The following is a 23,140-nucleotide window of genomic DNA, read 5'->3' on the forward strand; positions in this document are numbered from 1 at the left end:
ATCTTGACACTATTGCTATTTGCGGCTGGATAATTCTATTTTGTGGGGGACTTTCCTGTGCATTGTAGGATGTTTAGCAGCATCCTTGATCTCTACTCACTAGATGCCAGTAGCACCTCTCAATTGTGACAATCAAAATTGTCTCCAGAAATTGCCAAATGTCGTCTGGGGGCAAAATCACCCCCAATTGAGGGTCACTGTTTTAGGGTTCCTTCTATCAGTGAGAATCGTGAATGTAATATTTTATCTTTCTATTTTCTGAGTAACAAATATCCCAAAGTCGGTGGACATTCTGAAGGCTGGAAGAATGAAAGGGAAGGATGGGAAGAGAATGGATCTGTATTGAGCCTGCCACATGTCAGGACAATCTGTGAGGTGGGGAGTTTTATCCTCATTTCACAGATGAGGAACCCGAGGCTCAGAAAAGTCATGCAGCTGGTAAGTAGCATATCCGGGTCTCAAATGTGGACCTTCCTGAGAAACCGTCTTTTTCCCCATTGCTCTTTCTAAGTGTGTCTCTTATTGCTTTAAACCAAGGTCTTACATTAAACCACCTCCTTTTGTGAGCTTCACATTCAAATTTTGAGGGTGCTTCAGTGTGCGCTTCTTGTAACTTTCCACTTTGGCTCAGCACTCCCTCGCAGGGTGGACCTGGAGCCTCAGATGCTCAGAGCATCCATGGTCCTCATGGAAGAAGCCCACACTGAACTGCCTCGGCACCTGGATGCTCCTACTTCATGCTGGTAATGGCGCCCCCACAACTATATTGAGATATAATTGACATATAACATTGTATAAATTTAAGGTGTACGATATGATGATTTGATATATGTATATATTGTGAAACAATTACCACAATAAGGGTAATTAGTACTCATCACCTCATGTAATTGCCATTTATTCTTTTGTGGTAAGAACATTTAAGATCTACTTTTTCAGCAATTTTTAAGTATATAATACGGTATTGTTACCTATCGTCACCATGCTGTACATTAGATCCTCAGAGCTTCTGCATCCTATATCTGGAAGCTTGTATCTTTTGACCAACGTCTCCCCATTTCCCTCACCCCCCCAGCCCCTGGTAACCACCATTCCCCGCTCTGTTTCTATGAGTATGGCTTTTTCAGATTCCACAAATAAGTAAGATCATACAATATTTCTCTTCCTCTGTCTGATTTATTTCATGTAGCATAATGCCCTCAAGATCCATCCATGTTGTTGCAAATGGCAGGATTTCTTTCTTTTTGTGGCTGAATAATATTCCATTGTGTATATACACCACATCTTCTTTATCCATTCATCTGTCAACGGACACTTAGGTTGTTTCCATATCTTGGCAATTTTGAATAATGCTGCAATCAACATGGGGGTGCAGATATCTCTTTGAGGTAGAGATTTCATTTCCTTTGGATGTATACCCAGAAGATGGATTGCTGGATCGTATAATAGTTCTATTTTTAATTTTTTGAGGAACCTTCATACTATTTTCCATAGTGTTTGTATCAATTTATGTTCCCACCAACAGTGCACAAGGGCTCTCTTTTCTCCACATCCTTGCCAACACTTGTCTTTTTGATGCTAACCCTAATGGCTTGTTTTAAGGGAGACCCAAATGTCATGAGGATTCAAGAACCTGTGAATACTACCGGAACCACAGTATTGCTAATAACCACGGAACGTCTATTCTTGTTCCATTCTGCCCAAGAAGGCCCTCTAGCTTTTTGTGCAAAATCTCAGGACCCCCAAGTCTTCCTGGGGTTCCTTAATAGGGCACCTCACCACTCAGTCTGAAAGCTTCATCCACCATTGGGCAGGTTATTCTTTTCTCTACTCTGGCTAATTTGGGAATATGCTGGGAGAAGGTGTGTCATTACCAGGCCTGATAGAACCCCGTATGAATCTCCACTTTTGTCCAGGGTGCTGTACCCAGAGATGCCAGCCTTCATGGATCCAGTAGACGCTCTCTCTGGTTGAAAACAGGGCTGTACTCACTGCTCTGGCCTGGGACCCAGCCCCTTGCAGGAGCACAGTGTTCCCAGGGTAAAGTAGGAGAAGACCTCTTGTTCCAATCACTCCACCCTTTGTATCCTGGCCCCTGATTATCCTCACTTTGCCCAGAATCCACAAAATCTCTTCAGAAAATACCCATCTCCTGTGAAATTTTATCCCTCTACCCATAGAAGCTCAAACCCTGCCCAGGCCCTGGGGAGGGGGGAGTAGACATCATTCTCTACCTTCAGGCTGCCATCATAACAAAAAAACCAAACCCTTCTTTTTTCCTCCCCAATTACCAAACAAAAGTCCCAGGAGATAAAACTGCTATGTCATGTGGGATGGGGAGGGAGCTTGTCTGTACCTGTAGCATCTGGGCCTCTGCCCAGCCAACCAGCATGCCCTCTTACACAAATGAAAGAGGGGTTTAACATCTGAGTTGAGGAACACCAGCATATTCTGTACTGTCATTGAAAGGTTTAGGCTGGAGCACATGTAATGTAATATTCTCAAGTGCTTCTGACATCCTTTTGGTTGACTTGACTAGTGCAGCTGTTTCAGTTCACTGCTGCTCAAGCTGTGTCTAGGATGCCGCTGATCAGCTATGTTTACAGTTGTGATGGGAGAGGCCCAGAAACATTTGGGTATGCACTGGTGTTGGCACAAGTGCAGATTAGTCTCATGTCCCAGACCAAGTGTCCCTAGACTTTATCTGAGAAAAGGCCTGGGTGGGAGAAGAAGGCAAATAGTGTGGAAGGTAAGTCAGTGGAGGAGAACAGGAGTGACTGATGCCCAGCCAATGGGGCAGAAAGGGAGTGACTGATGCCTAGCCAATGAGGGAGGGAGTGACCTATGCCCAGCCAATCAGGCAGAGAGGGAGTGACCCATTAGGGCTCACAGTGATAGAAGTCAGCTCCCAGATGTATTAGGCAAGACCTTGATATATTCCATTTGAGATCCCTTGACTTAAAAACAGGATTTCTCAGGATTTCAAGCACCGCTGATATTGGCATACAAGTGGCTGGTTTGGAAATCTTTTTATCTTTCTTCTTTGTTTCTTTTTACCACTAAACCCAGAGTTTGCTGTCTAATCCCATTTGACAGTGTCTGTTAAAGATTTAAATGCTGCTGCCACATTCCCTGGCCTCCTCCGGCCTCTTTGAAACATCGGGTCTGCAGGAAGGAAGGCTCAGCCTGGCACCTCCAAATGGGCAGCTCCTCAGAGTGCCAAATGCTGCTATTGTGTATTGTCCTGTGGGAATAAAAATTATCTGCTTTGCCTGAGTGTTCAAGCTGCTGCCTTATGTATCTGCCAAAGATTCACACTCGTCTTGCCGCCCAGACTGCAGGCATGTCTGGCACACGAGTGTGTGTGGGGGTGTGCACTGGTGGTGGGAGAAGAAGTTTATTTTTCATCATTTTATTTTTCATCTGCACCTAAACACCTCTGGGCTGCCTGATGTCGTGAAGTGTCACTCGGTGATGAGGTGCAGTCTCATGCAACATGACGTTAAATAAGACAGTGTGGCTGGACTCACCCCCTCAGAACCTGCAGCCTGTGTGGTAGCCTTTCACTTGGGCTTCGGACTGATTCTAGTGGGTAGAAGAGAGCACAGTTCAAGCCCACTTGGGGTCTTGGAGTACCTGGGGTACTTGGGTGAAGTTAAAGAAATGCAGACCTGCAATTTCCCAAAATAGTTATCACTGTGCATCTGCGTAGTAAACACAAGAAAACAACAACATATGCTTAAGCTTCGCCTTTGGGTTTTCCTGACGATGCCAGGGTTCCGTTTCACGAGGAGTGTCAGCCATGTTTTGTAGTCTCAGCTCAATCTCAGATTTGTGTGTCAGGATCTGTAGACAAACCCACGGCTTTGGAAGTTTGGCAAACTGCGCATCCTGGTGGATCACGTCTCAGTTTCCAGGTCCTAGGGGAGCAGGGCTTTCAAATGTCTCTTTGCTCTTACAGATTTTGAAACAGACTCTGGGAAAAAGAAATTGTGTTTTGAAGGAGACTTGGAAGGCGGCTGGTTTTATATGTGTGATAGAACAAGACGCTTTTGGATTCGCTTTAAAAAATGAAACCTCGAAACTTGAAGCCTGACATCCCTGGGGCTGTATGATAAATGCTGATGGTTTTGCAGAGCCACACATTACTTTTCTTTCCTTTCCACGTTTATTTTTTTGAAAGGCATACCAAAGCCCGAACTTTGAAGGGACCTGGCAGGATTTACTGGGGAGAGGAAACTTCTCAAAAGAGAATCTCATAGGTGCATTCAGTATCTTGCCAGGTGGTGCAATCACGTGAATGATTTTTTTTCGTGAGGAAGATTGGCTCTGACCTAACATCTGTTGCCAATCTTCCTCTTTTTGCTTGAGGAAGATTGTTGCTGAGCTAATGTCTGTGTCAATCTTCCTCTATTTCGTATGTGGGATGCCACCACAGCATGGCCTGATGACTGGTGTGTAGGTCTCTGCCCAGGATCTGAACCTGTGAACCCCGGGCCGCTGAAGCAGAGCACACAAACTTAGCCACTATGCCATGGGCTGGCCCCTACGTGAATGATTTTTAAGATGTAAAGTCGCATATTTTGTGCACAAGTTTGTGGTTCTGATTGTGTCTCTTTGAGTCAATTGTTTGATGTGTCGTTTTGAGCCGGTTTCATAGTGAGCAGAGCGCCCTTTGGTTTTTTGATTTCTTCCCTAATTGTTTAGAGATGTCCTCATTAAAAGGCAAAGTAAACATGTTTCAGGTGTTGTGCTGAAGGCAGGCATTGAGGGGCGGTGGGGGGGGAAGGTGATGCGAACGCCTGTGGTTCTTCTTTGAGATAAAAGCCCCTCCTGGAAACAAAGCCTGTCGGAATAAAAGCTCTCTGTACACCGAGCACGTCGGCCTTTATGGATGAACCCTCTCCAATGGCTGCTATCAAACTTGTCATATTTTATTCATGAGTTGTGGTGTGCCTGGATGAAATAAGAGAAGCAGAGCTCCAAATCATAATTATGGCATAAAAAAGATAAAACAGTTATTATTGTGACATTTTTGAAGAATTCTTAAATCTCTCCAATAATTCATTGGAAAAAGTTGCATGCAACCACTGGGTGTGTGGCGTGCATTTATGCTGTTGGCCCCCAGACCCACCCTGATGGGCTCCCTGCAGCCAGTGACTACAGTGTAATTGGGGAGGGGCCTACAGCAGTGGTTACATTAAACGGAAATGCTGACAGGCATCTTTGCATTTATCATGTTCACATTATTACTCTGTGGTTGATGAAAATAAATATTGTATTCTTGTTTTTTTATTTTTATCTTTTTTAATAGAACATGGGATCTGGATCATTTGTTATGCCTGGTATGGGGAGATTTTGGGAATAGTGGCAAAAAAGCCCACTCAGAAGGATACCTACACCCTCTGGATGTTATGGGACTGCAACGAAGAGTTTAAGAAAGGAGCTGTTGGTTTATAGCATGAATTTGAAAAAATAAGCTGAAGCACATTTAAAACACATGTATCAACCTCACTGGAAGAAAAAGGGCCAACTGTTGTTCCGTCCGCTTCCTCTGGTGACCCAGGGCTTAGCTGCTCATTTAGGAACTGATTTATCCGGAGACACTTATCAACCCACACCATCGTTATGCTCATGCTCTCCGCCATCTCTGGTCCAAATTATTTGTGGATCCAGTGTAAGATATTTATTCACTCGGGATTTGTTTTCCTCATGCTGGGTTCTATCCACCTGTTCACACGGCTAGATTGTGAGCTACTTGAGAAAGCTGGTGAGAGGAAGGCTTCCCAATGTAGTCTCTGCATGTGCCCAACTCACAGGGTGTTGTCCGCCCCTGGTGCTCACACAAGGAAGAACTTGACAGGGGCAAACATTTCCAAAACTGCGCATGTAGGCAATTGCGTGGATTTGTCATGTAGATTCTGTGATATAAGTATCATGGTTATATTTGTCACCATTTAATGGAGGAGAAACTGAGTTTCCGTGGGATTAAAGGACCTGTCACTCAGATACTCAGTGTCAAGACTGATGGTGGGTGCCAGATCTTCTGATCCCAAACTCCACTTCAACATAGGCAGTGTTTCCCAACCTTTTTCATATCATGGCACACGAGGAGAATGGTCATATTTGTACATGACACTGGGGAAGAGACAAGGGGCTGTTTTTTGCCCAAAGTGCTCTGCCTGGTCATGACAAGGGCCGAGAGGCTCCTAGCCTCAGTGATACCTGTAGCCAGGGCCTAGCATCTTCTGAGAAGCCCCCGGGTGAGCTGGGAAGGCCCCAGGAGGGCAGGCAGTGGAGGGCTCTGTGTGGGGCCTGGGTGTGTGGAACGTGTGCCGTATTAGCACAAACCAGAGGTGTGTGGGGGAGGGGTACAATCCCAGAGGCATGGAGAGTGCACCAGGTAACAGTTGAGCGGAGTGCGCCAGCAGGGAATGCAGCCAACTGGTGGCCTTGTGCAGTGTGCCGCATTTCCTCAGTGCCAGCATTCACTGCGTCATTGCCTGTGGGAATGTGGGCCCTGTGCTGCCACGTCGTCGCAGTTTTTACTGGAGATTTGGATTTTCATATGACATCTCCCAATTGTTATACTGTACTTCATTGATTCTAAGACACGTGTACTTATATTTTCATAAACATGTAGTAAATGGTCTTACCATCAGTAGTGTCTCAAAGTTGTAGTTGATAGCTTTGTGTTTTCTTTTTTAGAGCGTGTAAAATAATGGTATATCTTATGCTCTGTGGCACCTCGGACTTGATGAATGTGCTGTGTTGGCTGGGAAGCTTGTGGGTAACACTGGGGCTGAACACACAGCCCAAGCTCCATCTGGCCTGAGGCTTGTCACTTTACCACCTGGAGCCAGAATACCAAGCAGGACCCAAGTCTCAGCTGTGGCTGCTTGTCACAATCATTTGGGACAGTTAAACAAATAAATTCAGATGCCAGCTCCACCTCAGGCTCTTTTCCTGGGTCTCAGGGGATGAGGCACCTTAAAAGAGAAGGCCTCCACCTGCCTAGACATCCATGAGCTGCGGGCTTCATTGGAAAGGAGAGATGGAGGGCGGTTGGTATTCAGGGCTTGGCAGGGCTTTCCCAGCAATTCAGTTTTAGCTGCATATTTCACGCATCAGCCAGCCACAGCATCCTTTTTGATATTTCATTTAAACAGAAGATCTCCCCATATTTGGAAACCTGTTCAACGCACTGGAGTGCACATCAGCATGTGGACTGGGGACAGGGCAAGGTAGGGGAGCGATGTCCCAGACCCCTGCTTTGAATCTCTCTTTTCTCAACATGCGGCTTTGGAATCCCTTCTCTCTCAGTCTTTGAGGGACTGGCTGGAGAAAAATCATTTTTTTCGAGGCTTTATCTTTAAAGGTGCCTTTACAGCTTATTTACATATTGATCAGTCAGCACGCATTAACTGAGTCTGCATTGTTCCGAGTGCCAGCCACCGTGCTGGGTCCTGATCGTATGAGAAGAATTGGATAGATGCCCTGCCCTTGAGGGCCCCTGGAACTAGTTGTAGGGAGGAGAGAACCAGAAGTATGTTCATTCATTCAACAAATAGTGATTGTACACCCGTGTGATGGGCACAGTCTGGGTGTTAGAGATGGAACAGAAAAGACAAAGTCTGCCTTCATGAAGCCTACACTCCAGCAGATGTGGGCCACCACGGTAAACAAGAACCTAATGATTTGGTAACCTGAGATAGTGATATAGACTCTGGAGGAGATAAAACAGCAGCGCTGTAGAGAGGAAGCGAGGGGAGGATTGACTCTAGGTAGGATTATTGGGGAAAGCTTCCCTGCAGATTTGATATTGTTGCTGATGCCTGGATGCAGAAGGAGTCAGCCGTGCAAAGACGGTAATATCATTCATGATCACTTACATTGTTAATGAGGAACACTTTTCATGTGCTGGGCACTTTTTAAATTCTTTATATTCTTCAACTCATTTAATCCTTATAACACTCCTACAAGGGAGATGGGTATGATGAGCCCCATTTTACAGAAAGGAAGACAGAGGCAGAGGCAGACTCAATCGCTTGGCCAAGCTTATAGGTCCAGTAAGTGATAAAGCTGAGGATTGAATCCAGGCTGTTTTGCTCCAGAGCCCGTAATTTTCGAATGACTGGTACAAAGGCTCTTAGGATCAAACAAGTTTAAGGGGCTCAAGGGTGGCCAGTGTGAGTGGAGGTACCAGAGGAGGCCGAGAGCACAGCCAGAGCGAAAGCTCGGTCTTCATGTCAGCCCCAGCTGCAGTCCGAGGCACGGGGGGCTTTCAGGCCATGCTAAGGAGAGAGGGTTTTATCTGAATTGCATTAGGCAGTGCGGGAGGTTGAATAATGACCTCCCCCCACCCCAGATCTCCCAGAACCCGTGAATCTGTTACTTTATAGGATGCAGATGGGATTAGTTAAGGATCTTTTGGTGGGGAGGCGATCCTGGCTTATCCAGGTGGGCCCAATGTCATCACAAGAGTCCTTATAAGAGGGAGACAGAGGGGGGAGGTGTGAAGATGTGAAGATGAAGGTCAAGAGAGATTGTAAGCTGCTTCCCTGCTGACTTTGAAGCTGTAGGCAGGGGACGTGAACCAAGGAAAGCTGGAAAAGGCAAGGACATGGATTCTGCCCTGGAGCTCCTGGAGGGGGAGCGGCCCTCCCATACCCTGGTTTTGGTCTAGTGAGACCCATCGTAGACTTCTGACCTCCAGAACTGTAGGTTAATAAGTTTGTTTTAAGCTGCTAATTTTGCAGTAATTTGTTATAGTGGTAATAGGAACTAATGCTGGCAGCTATTTGGGCGTTTAAAGGAAGGGGTTGAGGTGATTGATATGATGTGATTTAAGTTTGAAAAAGAGTTCGTTGATTCTCTGATTGATATATGGAAAAGAGAATGAGAGGCGAGCGGAGGAGAGGAAGAAAGGCCCAACTGGAAGCAAGCTGATGTTTGGTGGCAGCTGCAACATTATAGTCAAGAAGATTGAGGGTTCTGGTGGCGATGGAGCTGGGGCTCAGGGCCTCCTGGTGGTGGCTGTGCTCCGAGGCCCCCTAACAATTAGAGGACAGGCAGTGGAGGGCGTGAAGAGCCTCAAGGTGGCCTGAGAAGTAGGAGGAAAACCAGAAGAAAGCAGTGCCAAAAAGACACAGTGCCTCAAAGAGGAGGGAGAGGACAACTGTCGGGAGGGTGCTGGAGGTCAGTTAGGCTGAGGCTAGAGATCTGGCCGTGGGAGATGGCAAGAGGCGGAATGTAAGATGTGTCCGAGTGAGTGGTACTGAGTACTGGCTGGATGTCTCTCTAGACCGAGCCTGTCTTATTCACCAGGGTACAGCGCCTGCCTTGGAGAACATGCTCCACAAAAATGTGTTTGGGTGAATGATTGCATTTTGGAGTGGAGAGGGAAAATCGCCCTTAGCTGGGGCTTCAGAGCTTCATGGAGTTAGAGGAATTGGGTCGGGCCTTGAGAAATGGGCAGGATTTGGATAGGCGTGGAGAAGGTGGCTGGAACTCCAGGTGGGAGGAGAGTTGAGATTACACGCCCGTGGAGCCCCTCACCTGTGCAAGGAGCTGCTCCAGGCACCACCCGCACGCTGCCTCAGGGAGCTCACCTGTGGCCCTGGAGGGCTTGCGAAGAATGAACTAACCACCACTCTTGGCGGGGGTAGTTCAGGGAGCCAGAAAGAGTATCTGCTGGCTAAGTCATCTCATACTCAGGTAGAAAAGATGCCTTGGGAACCTACCAGGCACGCTTTGAGATGAATTATCATGAAGACGCTATTTAATCCACTGAAGGAATAATTTGCTGAGAGCCGACTCAGGGTTGTTAGCCTAGGACTTACAAGCGCCAAATTATTTGCAGCAACGATCAAAGACCAATTTTCCCTTAAATCGGCATTTTGATTTCTTTAAAAAAGCCTCAGTGAATGGGGATTGTAATTTTTGCCCTTGGTTGTAGATCTCATTTGGGAGGGAGGTAGTGGGAAATGGGTCAGGAGGATCCAGTAGGCAGATAGCAGTTGGCTTTGAGTTCAGGAGCAAGCAGCATTTCCAATGATCTGTTTTAAGGGGTCACTAATGTTTAATTGGAGTAAAATCTCTAAAGAGGAGGTCAGCTTTCAAAGAAGCACAGCAAGTGTGCAAGAAACCACACCCATCGCCACGTCTCTGGACAGGTGCACACATCTCTTGGAGCTTCTGCTCAAGCCTGGAGTGTCAGGTGTCCAGAAAGCTTTGCTGTCCTTCCTCAGCACAGGGTTGAAAGGCTAGTAATTGCAGTTTCCCCAGGAACCTGCAAGCACAGACACCCTGTGGCCAGCACAGATAAATAGCGAGGGAGACCTCCCTAGCAGTGACTCTGGAACTAATTAGCTAACAAGGCGTGTAATTAGATTAACGCACGTGATCTAAGAGCTCATGATGGGCTTTTTAGGACAGCGGAAATAAAGGAGCTGAAAAGAAAGCATTCCACTGAGGAGTTCGAAATTATTATCCCTGTCGGAATTATTCAGGACGCTTGCAATAATAGAAAAAAGAACCTCCTCCAGCTGCCATGGCCAGCGAGCAGGGGCCCTGACAGGTGGTCAGGAGCAGGCTGGTGGTGGCGGTACCTTATTCATCACTTCGTTCCTGCTGGTTTACCTGGGACTAATGCTGCTTTGTGATTTCTCTCTGTTGTGGAAGAGATTTCTTTTTTTCTTCTTTCCCATAGCATAGTGAGAGGCTCCCACGTTACTTTCTTGGCATACATAGTGACAGGGCCTTCCCTAACCTAGTGGGCTAGTTATTCCCAGAAGGACACCCCCTTTCTCCTTCAGCTCATTTGGAGAGAAAGATTACACATTTGAAGCTCACCAGGTGCCCTCCATCTCCCCGGGTGCGATTCTGCAATGCAGAATGCCCAGCCCCTCCCAGGATTTAGTCATGCCCCTCGCCTCTGACCGCTGGGACTCCGATAAAGCAGATTTTGCCTCTCCGCCTCCCCTTGTTCCCCACTTCTCATTCATTCCCTCACCTCTGTCTGAGATAATGCTACCCTGTGGGTCCCTGAGCGCCAAATTTGTGCAGTTTCTAGGGTGAAATATCGCTCAGGTCACCAAAGTCATTTCTCATCGTGCCTCTGACAGTTTGCTAATTAATAAGATTCTGGTCATTGCAGCCTGTGTTGAAGTTGGACCAGTTTCCCAGGGGTGGGAAGTCAGATATTAATTCACTAAACCAACTAAATTACTTGCGTGTGAGAGGGAAGACAATTTCATCAGGAATACTTTCCTGTGGTTTGACATCTAGCTTTGCAGGTTGTGGGCTTTTTTTTTTTTTTTTTTAAAGATTTTATTTTTCCTTTTTCTCCCCAAACCCCCCAGTACATAGTTGTGTATTTTTAGTTGTGGGTCCTTCTAGTTGTGGCATGTGGGACGCTGCCTCAGTGTGGCTTAATGAACAGTGCCATGTCTGTGTCCAGGATTCGAACCGGTGAAACCCTGGGCCGCCGAAGCAGAGCGCGCAAACTTTACCGCTTGGCCACAGGGCTGGCCCCCAGGTTGTGGACTTTTAAGAGTGTTTTCTAGCTTGATGACGGGGTGGGGGGGGGTCCTGGATTCTTGATAGGAAAGTTATGTGATTAAGATACCCCGAGTCGGGGCCGGCCCCGTGGCCAAGTGGTTAAGTTCGTGTGCTCCACTGTGGCGACCCAGGGTTTTACTGGTTCGAACCCTGGACGTGGACATGGCACCGCTCATCAGGTCACACTGAGGACACATCCCACATGCCACAACTAGAAGGACCCACAACTAAATATGTACACAAATATGTACCCGGGGGCTTTGGGAGAAAAAGGAAAAATAAAAAAAATCTTTAGAAAAAAAAAAAGTTACCCTGAGTGAAACTCACGCTCGGAGCTGTTTGCAGTTCACCGTGGAGGGGTGCCAGCTTTGTTTTGAACCTGGGAAAAGAAATAGCCAGTGCTATTTTCTATCAGGCTGAATACGAGCTTATCCGGAAGTGTCGCTTTCTGCTTCTGTGCCACAACTGTCTTTGCCCATCGAACCACGGGACCTTACCTTTGAAACATTAGCTGTTCACCCTAGTAATTGCTCTATCCTCTAATTTAATGAAAACCCATTAAACCGAAACAATAATTAAAATGAGACATCATCTCTGTAGGAGGTTTGCATATTAAAATCACTGTGCATTTCAATGCTGGCAGATTTTTATTCTTGAAAAACAGCGTTTGAAGCAACAAGTAAAAATGATTTATAATGCGTAATCATAAATTAGAGAGCTTGGCGGTTGAACATGATGGCCTACTGTTTACTATTGAATTTGAGTAGCTGTGGCAAGGTCAAGGCCAATACAGCATTTGAATTCTCTTTCATGCCTGAGAATTAGGACTGCGCACAAAAGGGAACTAACTGTAATTCGGTCAGCCCACTGCTCCAAACTTTTTAAGCAGGCTCGAGATTGCACTCAATATGTGGAGGAGTTTAGGGTCCTGGAGGAGGGCTGTCCCTTAGGTAGGGCAGACCTGGCCCTGGAGCAGAGTAGAGTGGAGAAGTTAATGATTACCCTTGTCTGATTAGGGAAGCCATGCCGAAATACATAAGAAGGGCTTCAAAACGGAGTCAGAAGACACATGTCTGGTACTTGCTGGAGGTGGAATCTTGGACAACTCACCCATCTTCTACAAGCCAGACATTCTTTATCTTTAAATGAGCCTATTCATGCCTACCCAATGGGTTATTATGAATGTGAAATAGTGTCATGTGCGTGGACACTGGCAAATGGTGATGCTCAGACTTCAGTGAGTAGATGTCTGAGCCCTGTTAGCTAAAGCTTCTCAGAAGTGTCTTAAGGAGAGGATGGGGGAAGGGAGACACTTATTAAGCACAAATTATGCTCTAGGTGACTTCCATGTGTTCTTTCATTACTCCTTACTGAAGCTTACAAGGGGAGTGGTGTTTCCAGTGTTATCGACGAGGCAGCTGAAGGATGAAGGAAGGAAGCTGAGTTATCCAGGGTGTCACAGAGCCTACGTGGCGGAGCTGGCATTCAAACACTGGTTGGGCTGAGATGGATGGCAATGAGAGGCAGTGGTGCTTTGTGGTGGCACTAGACAGATTTGAGTTTCAATTCCAGCTATAATGCTTGGTAGGAAGCTTCTTAACTCTTTGTACCTCATCCATACGATGGAGACAGCAATACTGACATCGCTAGGCTGCTGACTGCCGTGACGACTAAATTAGGTGGTATATTTCAAGTCCTTAGTTTGCCATCTAGCACACAGCAAACATTAAAAAGTGTTTGGATGTTGGCTGGCTGGACCTAGATTAGAGTGGCCAGGAGCCCCATAGGCTCTGCCCAATCTTTTCTTTTTTTTTTAAAGGCATGCTTTTTTGGTGAGGAAGATTGGCCCTAGCTAACATCTGTTGCCAATCTTCCTCGTTTTTTTTCTCCCCAAAGTCCCAGTACATTATTGTATATCCTAGTTTTAAATCCTTCTAGTTCTTCTATGTGGAATGCTGCCACAGTGTGGCTTGATGAGTGGTGTGTAGGTCTGTACAGAGGATGCAAACTGGTGTACCCCAGGCCGCTGAAGCGGAGCGTGTGAACTTAACCATTACACCACTGTGCCGGCCCTGACTTTGCCCAATTTTTAAGAAAAGAGTTAGAATTGATCACTGTGTCACCAACCATGGTGTGCAACCTCTGCTCACCTGCCCATTGCCCTCCTGCTGGCCACAGCCATAACCCGCTGTGGCACCAAGGCCCTCATGGCATGGTGGTTGCTGGTATAGCTTGGTAGTACCCCATCCTTTAGGCCCCAGCTGTATTCCAAATAAATTAACAATTGTCATGTGGCATGTACTGTTTTATTTTTTATTATTATTTTTTTAAAGATTTTATTTTCCTTTTTTCTCCCCCAAACCCCCTGGTACTAGTTGTATATATTTTTAGTTGTGGGTCCTTCTAGTTGTGGCATGTGGGACACCGCCTCAGCATGGCTTGATGAGCAGTGCCATGTCCATGCCCAGGATCCGAACTGGCGAAACCCTGGGCCGCCAAAGCCAAGCGTGTGAACTTAACCACTCGGCCACGGAGCGGGCCCTGGCATGTACTGTTCTAATAGCTTAACGTGTGTCAATTGATTTAATCTTCATACTATCCCCATGGGGTAGGTACAGTCTTAATCCCATGTTAGAGATGAGGATGCTGATGTACAGAGAGGTTGATTTGTCCAGGGTCACACATCTGATAGTGGTGAAGCTGGCCTCTGAACCAAACAGGCTCCAGAGCCTGAGCTCTTAACTGCTACCCTACGCTGCCGCTTCATGGGAAGATCAAGTCTCTGAGGAGGAAGTCTCTGTCCTGCTCCAGGTTATTCCAACCCTGTGATGCCTCCTGAGCATGCCCACTTTTCTTGTGTCTTTAAACTGAACAACCGAATGGTTCCCATTCATTTATGTTTGTGTTTTTATTACTTAACTTTTAGCCCCATTGTGGATAGATGTGTCTTAGTTTTGTGTCCATCGTGTCTGGTTCAGAGGTGTGCTCAATAAAGATTTGAAAGGTAAAGAATGAATGAGCAAATGAATGAGTGGATGGCTGGGTAGTTTACAGAGGGTAGGGACAAAGACTGCCCTCTTAACTTTTATAAGAACCTGGAGAGCATCCCGTGCTGGGAACAACGTCCTTGCCTGCATGCAGCAACCTATTGTGTACACACAACTTCATATGCAATGTGGTGGCATGCCCTTGGGGTTCCCAGACTCTTGACAGTCAGTGTGCATTCAGATGACTCCTGTGGAGGCTTGACTGTCAGTTTTTGCCGAAGCACACCTCAACCCCAACAGCCTGAGCTGTCTTGGGCAGGGGGTCCAGGTCGAATGCCCCCACAGACATTCTGGGAGCTGCCTGGTCCCCTCTATGAAGGAAGGAAGTGGAAGCCCATGGGAAGCCAGGCCTGGTTGAGGTTGGCTGGGCAGAGTCTGTCGTCCTCAGCAATTTAAAGAGACACAAATATGTGATTAAGAGCAAGGTGATTGGGGCTTATATTCTTTTGTGGGATGGCTGTCTTGTTTCTCCCCCTTTTCTACAATGTGTTCTTATATTTTAGCTTCCAACTTGTTGTCTCTTCCAAACAATCATTCTCAGAGAAGATTTGGAAAACTCAGACCTGGGCAAAGAAGAAAAATTTCACGTGTTAGCTCCTAATTGCTGATATTTTGATTGAAGGCCATTGCCATCTTTCTGCTCTGCATCACTAAAGAAATCTTACGTATAGTTGATGCAATGCTGTACATACAACCGTGTGCCCGTTTGACAGTAGTGTGTAGGCATATCCCGTGGTATTCTAACACCTGGGTTATCGTTACATTATCCTGCATAACTTCCATTGGGCGCGTAGTCTAATTTACTTACCCATTCCTTTCTGTTGGATAGCTTTTTCGCTATACAATGCTGTCTTTTTTTAAATTGAGAAATATTGACATACAGCATTATGTTAGTTTCAATACCCCTTTCCACCTTTTGACCTCCTTTACCCTTTTCACCCATCCCCCCTGCCTCTGGCAACCACCAATCTGTTCTCTATATCTGAGTTTTTTTTTGAAGTTTTAAATTGTTTTTAGTTTTCATGTATAGTGAGATCATATGGTATTTGTCATTCTGAGTTATTTCACTTAACATAATGCCCTCAAGTTGTAATCGCCCCGCCCTGGTTTCACTGAGATATAATTGACGTCGAACCCTGTGTTAGTTTTAGGTGTACAACGTAATGATCTGATATATGCATATATTGTGAAATGATCACCACAATATGTTAACATCTATCACCATACAGTTGTTTTTCTTATGGCAAGAACTTTTAAGATCTCCTCTCTTAGCAACTTTTAAATATGCAGTGCAGCATTGTTAACTATAGTCACCGTACTCTACATTCCACCCCCAAGACTTACTTATTTTATAACTGGAAGTGTGTAACTTTTGCCCCCCCCCCCCCCCACCTGTTTCACCCACTCCCCTCCCCCGGTAACTACCAGTCTGTTCTCTGTATCTATGAATTTTTTTAAATAAATTTTTTTTTTAGATTCCATGTATGTGAGATCATACGGTATTTCTTTCTGAGTTATTTCACTTAGCTTAATACCCTCAAGGTCTTTTTCCCCTCAGTTTTACTGAGATGTAAATGACATAATATTAGTTTAGGATGTAAATATAATGATTCAATATATGTATATACTGCAAAATGATCAATACCATATGTCTAGTTAATATCCATCACCACACAGTTACAAGTTTTTTTTCCTGTGATAACTTTTAAGATCTACTCTTTTAGCAATTTTCAAATATACAATACAGTAGGGTTAACTATAGTCACCATGTTGTACATTACATACCCCAAACTCTATTTTACAAGATAGTTATAACAATCTTATAACTTATACAATGCAGTCTTAATCATATAAAAAAAATCTTTTTACTAGTGTTTTTCCTTTCTGTTCCTTCATCCTGTGATTCAGATAGAGCTGGATCCATGCTTTACCTCTCTGTTTTTTTTCTTGGTGAGGAAGATTGGCCCTGAGCTAACATCTGTTGCCAATCTCCCTCTTTTTACTTGAGGAAGATGGTCCCTTAGGTAACATCCATGCCAGTCTTTCTTCCTCTGCTTTGTGTATGGGATGGCACCACAGCATGACTTGACAAATGGTGTGTAGGTCTCTACCCAGGATCCAAACCTGTGAGCCCTGGGCTGCTAAGTGGAGTGAGCAAACTTAACCACTACGCCACTGGGCCGGTCCTGCTTTCCCTCTGTCTTTATTCCAGGGTGTCCAGCTGAGATGGGGTGGAGGGATGAGGGTTCGGGGGGAGACTTGGTCACTGGTGGGATGCAGTGTGAGTGTGGGGAGGCAGCCTGTGAGGAGAAGCGTCAGTTTGCTAACTTCTTAGTGACGAGGGATATGTTGATTTTCCTTACATATTTTATGTGTTTATAAGAAGAGCTCAGCTGTCTCACCACGCCTATCTAATTAGAAAAATTATGGGGATGGTGGAATCTCTTTTGAGTGAGTCACATAGTAATTACAAAAAATTGATTAATGCTATGTGTCGCAGAATTCCCTAGGTTTCGGCCCCTAATGGAAGAGTTGGGACGCTCAGCTGGCTTTATTGTTCCCTAGGCAGCTCATCATTTTAATGTACTTCTCAACAGGTTGGGGTTACAGCTGAGTGTCTTGGGTAAGCCTCCTTTGTTATGCTGTGTTCCAGACTTTGGAGTCAAGATATATTAATTATTGCAACAAACATTTGTTATTGTGGGGTCTGTATTGGTAAACAATTCCTCATGGAACTTACAGTCTTGTGGGCATGATAGCCATTAATAAAATAGTTACATACATAAAACTTTGGTTATGAAAAATACAATGAGAGCAAAATACAGTGGATCTGAGCTGGCCTGGGGTGGTCAGAGGAAGCTGGCCCGAAGGAGTAACAATTATGCTGGTACTCAAAGGAGAGGGAAAGAAGAGAGAGGTGGCTGCAGGTGAGAATCCACCAAGGCGGGGAGGGGCACAGCCCTGGAAAGAAGGGAAAGGAGGCTTGTGTGGCTGGAGTGCAGGAGCAAGGGGGTGGGAGAGGGGAAAGAGAGGAGGATGAAATAGTAAGCAGGGGAGCCAAGTGAATGCCGTGGAGTGTTGTGATCGACTCTGCTGGGGCAAGAGTCACAGTTCTCTCCACTCACTTGCTGTGTGACCTTGGGCAAACCATAAAACTTCTCTGTGTGCCTCAGTTTCTTCACCTGTAAAATGGGCGGATGTTGATCTTTAGCTTATAGGGGTTGTACAAATAGATATTTCCTGAGTGAATCAGGCACTGGGTACATGATGTGACCTGTCCCTTTTCCACGTGCACCAAGATCTGAGATCATGTGAACACATTGGTGACTAGCAGATGTGGCTGAGCAAAGAGTATAGAGGGTGGAAGCAGCCTGCCAGGTTGGAATCTCAGCTCCGTGACTTCCTAGCCCAGCGTCTTTTAGAAAATGATGGAAATTCTGTAAGCCTTAGTTTTCTTGTCTGTAAAGTCGGAGAAATAATAATGGCTACTCCTAAGGTTATCGTGAGATGATATGTGCGTGGCGGTTAACCCTCTGCTTGGTGCCGCAATAAGCCGTTCACGTTTGCTGTATCATTCTGGCTTCCAGAGCTCATGAGGTTTAATGAGACGCTATTGTGAACTTGTTGGTGGAGATAGAAATCCCTCACACATTAAGCGGGAGTCTCCTGGTGTCTCTACTACTTTCTGCTTCTTTGAAAGCTGCTTAGATCCATCTGATGTTCTCAAAGAAGGGCCACAGGACCTAACAGTGGGACCTGTGTCCCCCTCCCTCCCACACCAGGAATCGCCCTGTGGACAGTTGGCAGTTGTGAATTGGAAAATTTCCTCCATACTTGGAAATGAAAAGCTAACTGCCATTTTGAATTAACAAGTGCTGCTTTACCTGCTGCGGTGTCTTATCATGAGCTTACATGGGGCTCGGGCTAGAGAGACGTGCCACATCTATATCAGGATGCTGCCCTGTCTTGAGTTTCTTGGTGTAAATATGCTATCATTGCTAAGATGTCCCCTGAATTCTCCATTGGTCAGGGCTGAGGCTGGCTGTTGTGTTTGTTTTGTCACGTTTCCAGCTGCCACTGTTTATTGCTCCCTTGATTCGCTGATCGGTGGAGAGTTCCCTCTGATGTTAGGTTGACTAGATGCTTTCCTGCTGGACTTGTAGTGAGAGAGAGACTTACAGAGAAAGACAAATGCCAGCATAATGGAAAACACGTGGGTGCTGATAGCCACCCAGCGATCCTGAAATGATCGCCGCCGCCTTCCTACCTCTCCTGCCTGGTAAACGCTTACTCATCTTTTTCAACTCAGGCTCAAAGATACATCCTCCCGATGTCATTCCTGCCTCCACGGTCCCCCTCCTTCCTCTGTGCATTGCCCTATCCTACCTGTTGTCAGAAGGGTCCTGTGCCAGAGCTCCTGTCTTGCTTATGCAGCGATCCTCGAGGGGAAAAACACCTGTTGTTACTGTCACTTTCCCCTTGCCCAGCACAGTGCCTGGCACAGAGGAAACACAGGCGTACATTTGTTGGCAACGCAAGTTGCCACCCTCCCCCCTCTTAAGTCAGGGAAAAGGGAAATGAAGTTGCTTCTTTTAATAGGCAGAGAAGAGTGTGTGAATACCATCTCTTATTTCTTTCCATCTCCGATCTCCTCCCTTCACCTAACACTTCTTCGCTGATTCTTAACCATCACATTAGCATTTTTAGTCTTCCTTTAAAAATGACTAGGTAGAGCTTTTCATCCCAGGAAAGGAAAAGCACTTAACCCTTGCTGCTGAGTTAGCAGTTCTTAACGAGATCCTGCAAAACCTCTAAGCACTGGGAACGACATCCCTTTTTGGTCTTTTTTTAAATGCAAAATGTTCACTGTAGGTGAGTCTTGTGTGGGAAATGACCTTGATGCAATGGTAACCTCCAAGTATACTCCCAGAGGTCACAAAACAAAAAGCCTCCCAAACAGACCAAAGTCAGATGCTTGAATCCTGTGGTAAATTAAATCACTTTCAAATATCAAGGAGGAAGCAAAGGAAAGAGATGGGGTAGGCCAGCTCACTTAGCATAAGGGGGTATGTGGGGCTGGTGAAGGCTGAGCAGCCCCATTGGACTCCTGCGTTAGGCATTGTTCATGTATTCGGTCTTTCTCTGCCTGTCAGCCTTCTTACTGATGCTGTGGTGACACGGACTGGAGCTGAAGTTATAAAAGGGGGTTCAGTTGGGGGGCCTGGAGGTGGAGTGCTTCTTCTGTTGGAGAGACTCGGGGGCAAGGAGCCGTGGCCACAGCTGTAGTTCACCAGTTACTTTGTGAGCGTGAAGGGTTTTGTTAGCACTTCTCAGGATTCATGTGGGGACAGAACTGGAATGGAATGGGTGTGGCATTTAGGGATGACATAGCTGTCATTCTGAAGGTGGCAGCTTTTGTGTGTTATGACTTGGTCCTCCCGCCCCATTCTATTTATAACTAACACTCTTCTTCACTCCTTTTTATCTGTGTGTACACACTTATGTTCCATTTATTCCATCGACGTATCACAGGTTTCCACCTTGCTCTCTATATTTAACACCTGTGAGTTTTATCCATCCCTCTTGTTTTTCCGTGTTCTCTCTACCAGAATTGAATATTCTCAAATATAGCAAACATGCATTATAGTGGTTGAGTATGGAAATTCGGTGGTCCCTACAGGTCCTCATGAACTGGTTTCCATCAGTTGCTCTTTTAACTTCAGGGGAAAAAGCAGGCTACTGCAAAGTAGGTGACATACCACTATTTTCAGTAATTGACAGCTTTATGTGATGTCGATTTGGAAAATCAGAGGAGAAAAATGATAGAATCTGGGTGTTTTATAGATGGAAAATACCTCAGTACTCTCTTCCGCTATGTGGCTGGGAGCAGGGTAAAGTGGCTAACAGAAACAAAATGTCAATGCTAGGAAAAAACTTGGACGTCATGGAGTTCAAGCTTCTCAATTTTCAGATGTGGTTTGTGAGGCTCAGAAGTAAAGTGTCTTATCCAAGGTCACACAGCTACTTACTTGCAAAACTCAGAGTGGCCTTCAGTCCCTTGAAACCTAGTCCAGTGTTCTTGCCTCTTTGTTGTAAGAAGTGGGATTACTTTCTTGTGTTCTTTTAGCAGCTGAATTATGGTAAACGTTTACTTGAAAGAGCTTTTCTGAAAATGAGAATGCACATAAAGTCTCAATGTATCAAAATAGATGTTTTTTGCGTTTCAGTCTGGTGAGTGCTAATGGAGTCTCTTTACTTCAGTGTGCCAATCATTTATAGAGAGAAGTGAGCAAAGCTGGCAAAGCGATGCTCGGTTTTCTAGGAGGGTTGGGTGAGCAGGCACGTGGTCTGATGGGGTTAGGCTGTCAGGTGGGGTGTCCTGTAAATAGGGGCTGAGCTGGCACTGAATGTCATTTTCTTTAATTTGATAACCATTAACTCTTGAAATACTCATTTGTCTCCTACTTTTCCAAAAGGTATCATACTGTTTTCTGACTGTAATGTTTGTAGTTACTTGAAGTAACAATATAAATGACAAAAATAAATGGAAAACAAATTAAGATATTCATTACATCTTTGTTAGCTGCCTGTTTTATGCCAGGCACTGAGAACTGTGGGTACAACAATGAATAGATATGTGTGTCTGCCCTCATGCATCTTATAGTCAGGTAGGGAAGGAAGGGAAAGAAGGTAAGAAAGGTGTAACAAGATTATGATGAGTGATGTAAGGAAATAATAAGCTGATTATAATAATATATTATAAGTTGTATGGAGAACATAACCAGACCGGTGTGATAGACATTAACGGAGAGCTTGCTTGTGAAGGCGTGACCAGGAAGTGGCATTTGCAGTGAGAGCTGAAGGAGGAGGACCGAGGACCAGGCTTGTGAAGACGGGGCAGAGGGAAGAGTACAAAGGTCCTGAGGCAGGAGTGGGCCTGGGATGCTCCTGTAGAAACCGAGGAGAGTATGAAGTTGGGTGGAGGGATGGGCAGGAGTCAGTCTGTGGGTCACCTTGCAGGTCACGCCAAAGAGCCTGGCTTTTATCCCGGGAGCACTGGAAAGCCATTGGAGGGTTTTAAGCAGGAGAATGAAATGATTCTGACTTTTGCTTTAGCAAGAGCACTTTGGCTGCGTGTGGAGAATGGAGAGGGCAGGATGGAAGCAGAGAGGCTGGTTAGGAAGCTATTGGAAGCCCCTCGGGAGAGGATGGCAGCCTGGACACGAGTTTTAAGAGAGGGGTTGGGAAGAAGTAGACAGATTTCAGACAAGGGAACCCTCCTGATTGGCCCTAGGATTGGATATGGAGGGTGGAGGAAAGGGAGGAATCCAGGACAGTTGCCAGTTTTTTGGCTTGAGGAACTGGGTGGTTCCATTTACTAAGACTGGGAACCCTAGGAGGAAATAGAAGGTTGGAGAGAGAATGAGAGCTCTGCTGTGGGTGTACACAATTTGAAATGCTTGTTAGACCATCTTTTGGAGATATTAAGGATATTGTGTAAATGAGTCTGCTTAAGGGAGAGGTAGGGGTTGCAGGTATAAATCTAGAGGTCATTGGCCTTGGGGCTGGACTATCACCCAAGGAGAACTGAGTGAGAGGTGAGGACACCCATAACCAACAAGATATTCATACCTCTTTCCCCCAGAACACACTACTGATGGGTCATGGCCCTCTTCATTGGACCCAAGCTTCAGAATCCTCTAATGAGCTCTCTAGGCAGCCACTACCCATCCGTGGATTCCTAATTGATGAGTAAAGAAGGAAATAGCAAAAAGGAAAAAAGTAAACATATCAGTTAGTCTCAAGAGCCAAATGTTTTTTCTGGCACTAAATTCTAGGCAGAATTTATTATGAAGATCTTTGCCTACCAGTAATGATAAAAAAGAATGTTGACGAACATTCGTTGACAATCTCTAGTTCACAAAGTGATTTGTTCATACCTTTAATAGGTTTGGAATATCATCTTGGAAAGTCTTTGGCTGCGATTTTGTAGAAGGTATAGAAGCGTTCCCTAAGTGGCTATCTCTTATCTCAGCCCTTGACAAAAGCTGACAGCATGCCACTTAGCAGTGAAGTAGAGAAAGCCTTTCTTTGGGCAGCAAAGCAAATATCGTCCAAGTAGGTTTTATGCTGGTAGCGTGCTCTGCCTGGGTTGGGTGCCTCCATGGTAGAGGCCCAGCCTTGCGTCCTGCTATTCACAGCCTGGACTTTTGCAGCTGGAAGACTGTAGTGTCCTTTTCTGTGCTGCCAACTTGAAGCAGCAAATTATAGAAGGCTGAGCTGGGGCGGCCCTGAGAAATCACCTAGTCCATCACCTCATTTTGCAGGTGAGAAGACTGAGCCCCAGGTGAAGAATTCAAGGATTTCCTTTGGTTAGAAGCCGCTCTTCAGGATGAGGTTCTTGAAGGCCCATATTCAAGTCTGTGGTGTTGCTTGGGCAATGCAGCCTTTGAAGTTTCATGTTTTCCCAGACTCCTCATGCAGTCCTGGAGGAATAACCAAGTAGTTACCATACAGTCAGAGGATGTGGT

The 23,140-nt window shown here is 45.6% G+C and overlaps 1 protein-coding gene across 4 annotated transcripts in view; it reads left to right on the plus strand.

Moving 5' to 3' along the window:
• NELL1 (neural EGFL like 1) overlaps window positions 1-23,140 on the plus strand; it is a 753,092-nt gene that overhangs the window by 57,559 nt on the left and 672,393 nt on the right. The gene's annotated exons all lie outside the window — the stretch shown is intronic.

The sequence above is a fragment of the Equus caballus genome, chromosome 7 (assembly GCF_041296265.1).
Source record: "Equus caballus isolate H_3958 breed thoroughbred chromosome 7, TB-T2T, whole genome shotgun sequence".
NCBI lineage: Eukaryota > Metazoa > Chordata > Mammalia > Perissodactyla > Equidae > Equus > Equus caballus.